At 48.9% G+C, this 8748-nt stretch overlaps 1 long non-coding RNA gene across 3 annotated transcripts; it reads left to right on the top strand.

Annotated features, from left to right (window-relative positions):
• The first annotated feature begins 2569 nt into the window (after positions 1-2569).
• On the top strand, positions 2570-8275 carry LOC122473511. Of its 3 annotated transcripts, none has more exons than XR_006294683.1 (4): positions 2603-2652; positions 4658-4970; positions 5420-7638; positions 8076-8275. It is a non-coding gene; the product is annotated as an uncharacterized LOC122473511 (long non-coding RNA). The 3 variants fall into 3 exon arrangements; XR_006294682.1 differs by lacking the exon at positions 2603-2652 and having other exon boundaries at positions 4469-4970; positions 5420-5619; positions 7423-7638; positions 8076-8270; XR_006294681.1 differs by having other exon boundaries at positions 2570-4970.
• The last annotated feature ends 473 nt before the right edge of the window (positions 8276-8748 follow it).

The raw sequence follows: 8748 nt of genomic DNA, 5'->3' as shown, positions 1-8748 counted from the left end.
TGGACATTTGATATCCTGACAGATTTATATCTCCGAGCAGCTATATAGATAAATGTATATCGTTAGAATTATGTATCAGGAGATATATACTTATTGATTGTGATATAGAGTAGTTAGAACATTCACTCAGAGCCATATATGGCTGTGGAGATATTTCTATATTATTATCACTATATATAGGCATCTCTATTTATAACTACATAGTTATAAAAATAGACATAAGTAATTATAGTCCTATATGTACATGCTGCTATCTCTCTGTAGAGTTATAGACACTTGTGAATATAACTCTGTAGAGATATCTGTATGTATATAAGGGTGTAATTACCTCGTGATGTGTGTGTATTGGGGCTCAGACCAGTCTATCTCTGTACAGACATATTTATATGTAGGGGCTGAGAGAGACTTATTCACAGAAATATTTCCAGAGAGCCACCTGAAAAGCAGGATCGGGCCATCTAGGAAATCAGCTAGCAGAGTTCTTTACTTACAGGGAGAGGGCCACAAGGTAAACAGAACATAGGAAGCCTTGAGAAGAGGAGGCAAAATGACTGGGGTGTGGCGGGAACAGTCAAGGAGGACAGCGGTGAACCCCAGGCACCCGCCTGAAGACAGGGAGCTGGTTTTGTGAGGGGCAGGTACAGATGGTCGTGGGCGCGGGTCTTGTGGAAGGGGAGGCCGGGAACAGTACCACAACCTGGAGGTACGCTTCAGCTCCGCGGCCCGGGAGCAGGCCTTCGGTTTGGCTTTCGTGCACTAAAGGTCAGCTACCACCTAGCCCCTTCTGCGTTCCTGGCACATTGCTCTTGAACCCCAGTTTCAGGGTCTCAGAAAGGTGGCTTCAGAGGTGAGGAGACTTAGGGACAGGACAGGGAGGGGTGCGCTTTCACTGCCTTTGCTCTCTGGGGATACGGCCAGGAAAGCCAGGGACTGTGGCCAAATAAAGCTTGCTTTAACCGGGGGCCTCCTGTGCCCCTGGGGGGGCTGTGTGGTAGGAGCCTGTGTGGTAGTTTGAAGGGTGAATTTTCAAGTGTTGGGCTTATTCTGATGGGAGTTTCAGGAGGCCTTGCTCAACCCCCTTTTTTGGAGGCCCAGGCCTCAGGAGCTTAATCCTGCTCCATTGGGTCACTCCTCTGTTGCTCCCCAGCTTGGGGTTCCCTCCCCTCTGGGTACAGAAGGCTATTATACCCTCCAGCTTCCTACCAGCATTGCCCTGGGCCTTGAGGGGAGAATTTGCCTCTAATGTGTGGGGAACGTGGATCGGCACCTCTAGACCTCATTTCTCCCGCTCACATCTACCTGGCTCTCTCTCCAGCCTCCTTCCAGGTGCCAACTGGGCCCGGACTCCACAATTCTTCCCCTGCCACCAACCATCCCAGGAGAAAAGACAATTTTCCCCTGGCCCCGGTTCTTTCCATCTTTCTTTCTTTAAACCAGGAAGTCACAGACCTCTTTGCTCAATGGTTTGTTTGAGGGAGTTTCCCTGCACTCAGGATCAGTGGCCGGTCAGGCTTCCAAGATCTCTAGGATTCTGGCAAGGAAGTGAAGACCCCTGGGCTGGGGTTAAATGCCAAGTGCCACCCTCCACACACCCTGCCCACGGGATTGGAGCTTCTCCGGGACAAGGACTCTATCTTCTGCCTGACACAGAGGGGTAGCCCGACACATGCTTGTGGAGATAAACCGAATGGTGATCAGTGCAATAGCTTTTGGTGGAGAGAATCTCACCTTCTGTGGCCACTGCTGAGAGCTAGCTAGCAGGCACCTGGGGGCCCTGGCTGGAGCCAGGCCAGGAGCCCATGGTGGCTGGAGATTAGTGCCCAGCAGAGAGCAGCCTGAGCTGAGACGGGCGAGTGGGGGTGGAGTGAGGCACTGAAGCCAGGCTCAGCCCCCGTAGAGTGACTTCACCCCCCACCCCCCACCCCAGCCTCCTGGCTCCCCAGACCCCAAGCACATGAAAACTAAACCAGAACTGAGACCTGGACTGGGAAGGAGCTGCCTGTCAGCCTGAGGGCTCCAAAAAGGAACTACCACTTGGTCCATTAAGAAATACATAAATAGGGGTGCCTGGGTGGCTCAGTCAGTTGAGCGTCTGACTTCGGCTCAGGTCACGATCTCACGGTTTGTGGGTTCGAGCCCCATGTCGGGCTCTGTTCTGACATCTCAGAGCCTAGAGTCTGCTTTAGATTCTGTGTCTCCCTCTCTCTCTGCCCCTCACCCACTTGCATTCTCTCTCTCTCTCTCAAAAATAAATAAACGTTAAAAAAAAAAGAAATACATAAATAAAACAAAAAATAAATCAGCATGAGACAGGCACCCTGGTAGAAGGAAAGCCCTCAGCTGGGCTCCAGGGATACTACCAAATGCATCAGAATAAATATTTTAAAAGTTTTTTCACTTAAAAAGTTCACAAATTTTCTGATTCGGTAATATTCTCTAATTAGGTTGTTTCATATAGTTCTTTTTTTTTTAGTTTATTTATTTGTTTTGGGGGGGGGGGCTGCAGAGAGGGAGAGAATCCCAAGCAGGCTTTGCACCACCAGGGAAGAGCCACCAGCACAGAGCCCGATGTGGGGCTTGAACTCGTGAACCACGAGCTCATGACCTGAGCTGAAACCAGGATTCGGACACTTAACCGACTGAGCCACCCAGGTGCCCTTCTTTTTTAACCTGTCATCACTCCCTGTAGATTTGGTCTGTGTAGAATAGGTCCTGGAGTTTGGAGAAGGCAGGTCACCGTGAGTGTATGGGGTGAGTGTAGGCAGTTTCTCTATCTAGTGAGGATCTTGGTCTGCGGGGAAGGGTCAGCCTTGCCTCTCCCATCAAGGCCTGGAGCAAGAAAGACTCTCCCAAATGCGATTCCTTTTTTCCATAAGAGTCTTTAGGGGCAATCTGTCCTGTGTCTGGGCGAGGGTCCAAGATCCAGAGAGGGATCTAAGTTAAACCTTAATTCTAGCCCCAGACTCTGACAGTTTCCTCCTGAGACACCCAGCCCTTCCCTCCCCAGAACACCTAATGCCCACAGAGATGGTGGGTGCTTTGCCTAAAGAAATGCTGAGTGGGAGAACAGAGGGTCCGGCATTTACATGGGTTTGCCTAAGCAGGACTCTGGGCAGGTGCCTGGACTCTGGCCAGGCTGGGGTGGGGGCAGTTGCTGTAAACCTCAGAACCTGTGGCTTCAGACAATGATTGTCCTTGGCCAAAAGACGGGAGATGAGAAACCCTGGCCATACATCATTAATCCTGGAGAGTTCTAGCTCTCTTACCTGGGCTGGAATGGCTCCTAGCTGTTTCTGGGTCCCAACCTCCTTTGAGAAGCAGATAAAAACAATCTGCCCTCTCCCCACCAAAATGTGCATACCCACAGTGTTGTTGAGGGTTGCTGGGCTCATACAGAGACCAGGAAGCCCATGATCTCTGGGCTGAGTCTCCCTTGCTTCTTGTGACCCATCTCCAGTTATCTCCTTTTGCTTGTACCCTCCCTGAGTGCCTCTGCTTAGGAGTCAGGCAGTTCTTCTCTGCCATTCTTGGCAGAGCTCTCTTCCTTCTTTCCTTTTCTAGAGTAGGCACCAGGCACAGGCCTTGCTTATGCCGAGCTCCCGATCGGCTCTCCTGCAGAAACCAGGAGAGTGGCTATTAACTGAAGCCTGGTCTACACTGCCCTACTACTCCACTCATCTGGGGGGGGGGGGGTGGACAGGGGGAGGGATCCTGAGGGCATAGTGACAGCATGGAGGCCTGGCTATAAGGGGTCTAATTCCCATTTCTAGTGGAAACTTGGATGCAAGGAACAAGTTGCAATTGCTATGATAATAGTCATAATAATAACAATAATAATTTATTTAGCATATCATTAGATGTGTATTTACTGTCTTCCCTCTGCTTTTTTACAAGTGTCTCCTAAGGAATTCTCACAACACCCAGGGGAAACAATAATAAGCTAATTACCACCCTCCGGCTCCTCCTCCTCCCATCCACGGAGCACTTACACAGCCCCTCCTCGTGTTTACACCTATTTAGCACAGTCTCCCCTTCCCAATTCTCCTCTCCCATTCCCAGTTTTTCCCATCCCTGTTAAGGGAATTTCCCCCTAATCTGGGGTGGGGGGAAAGGTTGGGGAGGAGAGTAGCTGAGCCCCAGAGAGTTTTGGGTATGAATGTTGTTTCCCTGGCCTCACAGCAATGTTTAGGATGATGTGGGAGGAACCAGATTCTTCTCTGATTGTGCTTTGGGGTGCAGAAATTGCCTGCACATCGTTTAGAGGCAGACTGGGTTAGAGAGGGGACGGGTGCCTGCATGATGCCAGAACATCTGAGTCAAGTGCAGGAGAATGGCTGGTCCTGCAAATGTAACATCGGTATCAGGGGCTTTCAGACTGTTCAGGCCAGACCTCAGAGATGCCGGGCCCCATCTATCCCCCTGGTCTCTTTTGGCATTGAGAAAAGAAAAAAAAAGGGAAGGGAAGGGAAGGGAAGGGAAGGGAAGGGAAGGGAAAGGAAGGAGACATGTGCATATATATATATATGTGCATATATACATTTGTATATGCACACATTTTCGCACATATATTTTTCCTGAGTGAATAATCATGACCATGGCTACACTTTTTAAAATACTCATTTCCTTCCACTTTAAATAAAAAATCGTATCTTCTCAGAGATTACAATGAAAACACAAACCAGACACGTGTTTTTGGATGACAGATTGCGAGTAGTCTCTTGGACCACCTAAAAAGCCCCCTGGAGTCCCAGTGATCTGTGGAGCTCACTTCCTCAGCCCCAGCCCAGGGTGGAGAGCCAGAGTCAATGTCATGAGAGTCTTCATCACAGACGGAGCAGCTTGGCCTGTCATTGAGATCCTGGGTGTTGCTGCCCAGATACCCAGACCCTGAGGTCAGCCTCCATCTCACTGCCCAAGTACGCAGTTCACCTGGGAAGAAGCGAGTCTAGGCTAGAGGACGCAAAAACCAGGTAGACTCAATATAAAGATGAGCTGGAAGAGTTAGAATTGAATCTGCTTCTTAGCTGTCTAAGCCATAGGTGGCAGAGTTGACGTTTTTGGCGGGTCCCATAGCCCATTTGGTGTCTTTTCCTCTTTATGTAGTCCTCACGCTTTTCTGCTGCCTACACTTTCCGCTGTTGGCCTCTGGCCCTTTCATATCCCCCGGTTCTATCAAGACTTACTTGTCCCGAGCCCCACTCTAATCTCGACTGGGTAACAATCAGACTGCCAGATCAGGAAACCACCAATGTGTTGACATGTACGTGCTCCTGGGAAACAGTGTGCTTTTTGGTAGAGGTCTTCAGGAGCCACTGCCCAGATGGAAGGAAATAGCCATAATGATGGGATTTCAGACTCATGGCAGGTGGCATGATAGAAATTTGTGTGAGGGTAGTTTATGTTTTTGTTTTTTTTTAAGTCCCTATCATGGAGGCAGCCATCCATCCTCTCTGTGGATAAGGCTATCCTCACCCCGAACCTAAGGTTTCCAAGCTGCTTAGAGGAATCCAGAACTCTCTCTCTGCATCTTTATTACTGATAAAGTCATATTACAGTAATATTACTGATTACAGATCTTGAGAGATGAAATGAAGTTGGAAAGAAACTGGATTCATCCAGGTAAAAAGAACATTATGCACAATTTATCACGATGTGAGCCTCTGTTTGTTCTGAACATGGTGGTCATTCATTCCATGACTTAGTTCCAATTTATGGACAGTGTCTTGAAGCCCCCTCAATACTCATAACCATAATTGCTTCCATTAAGAGAAGATGACTATATGCCAGGTGCTTTATACTGAATTTGATGAGGAAATGTAATCTCAGAAAGGTTAAGTCACCTGCCCAAGGTCACATAGCCAGGTTTGAACCAGGTTTCCCCATCTGCTATGTTTTAACACTTCCAAGTCATGCCTCGTGGGTTAGATAAACAGCAGATAGTCATGGCAATGAAACTGATATTTAAAAAAAAATAGTTTTACATCCTATGGACATACCGGGGGGCGGGGGGGGGGGCGCGGGGAGGGCACTTGTACACTGGCTCCTACAGTGGCCAATCCAAGTGCATGCACACTATTGGCATTTTTCTCTCTCTGAATTCAGTGTTACTGGCAGCCCCTGTGATTTCTCAGCATAATGACTGCCCTCACCACTTGGAGTCCACCCCTTTCCCATAGCTGAGGCCTCTGGGTTCTAGGGGAGCCCTTGACTTTCCACTATCCCAGGCAGAGTCTAGCTTCCTCACCAGGGTCAGCCGATGTGAAACTGAGAAGTATCTCGAGATTAATCTTCAGAACCCCTCACTCCCTGAGCATCCCTCCCCCAACTCCCCAGCAGTGCTTTCCTTGTTCTATCCTTGTTTGATAAACTACCCCAGCGGTGCTTTTCTATTTGAAAGGATGTGATCTGCAGAGGACCGCACTTAACACCTCGTGCTCTAATGGTGGAGCTCACGGCATTTCAGTGGCGAGATCATTGGGGAGGGGGGAAACAGAGTCTTCCCAGGGGCTTTAAACTGCATCAATGCCTAAGGCTGATCCTGCACCTCATTATCCATTAACTTCAGATGAAAGCTATCAAATTGGATCCCTTATTCTGATATTTGAAACTGAGCAGACAGGGGGCTGATTTCTCTGCTTTCACCTGACTGCTGGCACCAGGCAGATACCCTGCCATCGTCCTGCCTCATCTTGCCTTTGCCTCCCTCCCCTGGGGGGCAGGGTCCCTAAGGGACGCAGCTCCCCATGGTGTGGCTGCAGGGGCCCTGTGGAAAAGGTTGAGTTGTCAAATGAGGAGACACCACAGCTAACACCCCCTCTCCCCCACCCCCCACCAACTCTGGAATGAAGATGGAGAGTTTTCTGTGCCTGGTTTGGTTCACGGAGACACATAGTCCATCATTTGATTTTCTACAAAGAGTATTCCTTCCCTGCCCCCCAGCATCCTCTAGTTTTTTTTTTTTTTCTCAGAGCTGGAAGGATCTTAGTGATGTCCTAATCGAACCACCTCATTGTGAAGGAAGGGAAACTGAGGCTCAGACAGACACCAGGACCCAGGTATTTCGATCCCTAAGCCGTGCTGCATCTGGCTCTCTTTGCACTTCAGCTGAATACTTTTTTCATCGCTCCCTCTAAACCCCAGGATCCAAGCTTACCTTCCATGGCAGTCTACACAGACACCAACAAACGCCATGATGGCGGAGCCCTCCCAGCCCAGGAGCGGCCACTTTTGGGCACAGGCTTCAGCATACCCACACCATGCTCCATAATCCCGCTAGAGCCCATCTGTGATTTCTGTGAAGTTAAAGGGTCTCTCTGTTCCCCTGGTTTCTGCCCCACTCCCCAGAGCTGGCCAAGGCCTGCAGAGGGGCTGGAGGGCTCAGGCAGAGAGCAAATGGGTAAACACAACTTTTGTTCCTCGCAGCCTCACGTGAGGACCGAGGCTGCTTTGAATAGAGAAGTTTCCTTAATATGCTGTCAAAGGAAAGAAACCTGTCTCATCATCCAACTCTGATGACTGAAGCCCAGGGAAGGGAGTTGAGCTTAATTAGCATTAGGAATGCTGATTCCACATAAGAAAGAACTTGCCAGCCTGGAGAGTTGTCTGACGTCTGACGACTGGGATCTCTGAATACACCAGGTAAATTCTCATCCCCTCTCCCCCCTATAGTCAAGTTAAGCTCACAGGGTTCCTTCCTGTCCAAAGATTCTGGTTACTTTTCCCAGTATTTGGTGGTCTGTCTAATCTTAGATTCCCATTGGGCCTTGGCCCTGGGAAACATTTTTAAATCTCACGTTGGTCCTCAACAACTTCCCCATCCTTAAGAAACCAAACAAAATCGAACCAGTTCAGGAACAAAATCCGCCAGATCCCTTATCAGTCTGATGTGGGTACAACAGCACTGGCCCGGGAGTCCAGAGTCTTGGTGTCTCTTATAGGCTGAATTATGTTCCTCCCCAAATTCATAGGTTGACGTCCTAACCCCCAGTACCACAGAGGGTGACTATATTTGGAGGCAGGGCCTTTAGAGAGGTAATTAAAATAAAATGAGGTCATATGGGTGGGCCCTAATCCAGTATTTCAGGTGTGCTTATAAGAAGAAATTAGAACACAGACACAAAGACCACAGGAAGCCAGGACCACGCGAAGAAGACCATCCACAAGCCAAGGAAGGAGAGAGACCCCGAAAGAAACCAACCCTGCCAACACCTTGATCTTGGACTTCTAAACCTCCAGAACAGCAAAAGAAATAAATTTCTATTGTTTAAGCCACCCGGTGTGTGGTACTTTATTAGGGCAACCCCAGCAAACTAATACAGCATCTAAGTATGTTTCAGCCATTGATTTGATTTGCCGGGAGATCTCGGACATTTAAAACTCTCTAAGCCTCAGTTTCCACATGAGCCCAAAGGTCCCATCTTGTGAGTCCCGGGAAAGGGAAAGCCCTGCTTACACTACACAATGTTTACTTTCATGTCATTGTAAGTAGGCACAGTTCCAGATACATGTCCTCATCCAGTCACACACACAGCCCTGCATCACCACCTTATCCTTCCAAAATCGTACAGTCAACGTACACAGCCCGTTCCCTAGCCAAAATGCCAGTGTAGATTCAACTTTCGACGCAAACGTATTTGGGTCCCCTGACTCAGAGGCTGTGGCTGCTCCTGCGCCTCACCAAAATTGGTTGAAATGACAATATTTTAGTCAGTTGACTGGTTTTGGTGAACTTGGTGCCACAGAGCCCCA

Source organism: Prionailurus bengalensis, chromosome B4 (genome assembly GCF_016509475.1).
Source record: "Prionailurus bengalensis isolate Pbe53 chromosome B4, Fcat_Pben_1.1_paternal_pri, whole genome shotgun sequence".
NCBI classification, from domain to species: domain Eukaryota; kingdom Metazoa; phylum Chordata; class Mammalia; order Carnivora; family Felidae; genus Prionailurus; species Prionailurus bengalensis.
This window is presented reverse-complemented; position numbering and strand designations above follow the sequence as displayed.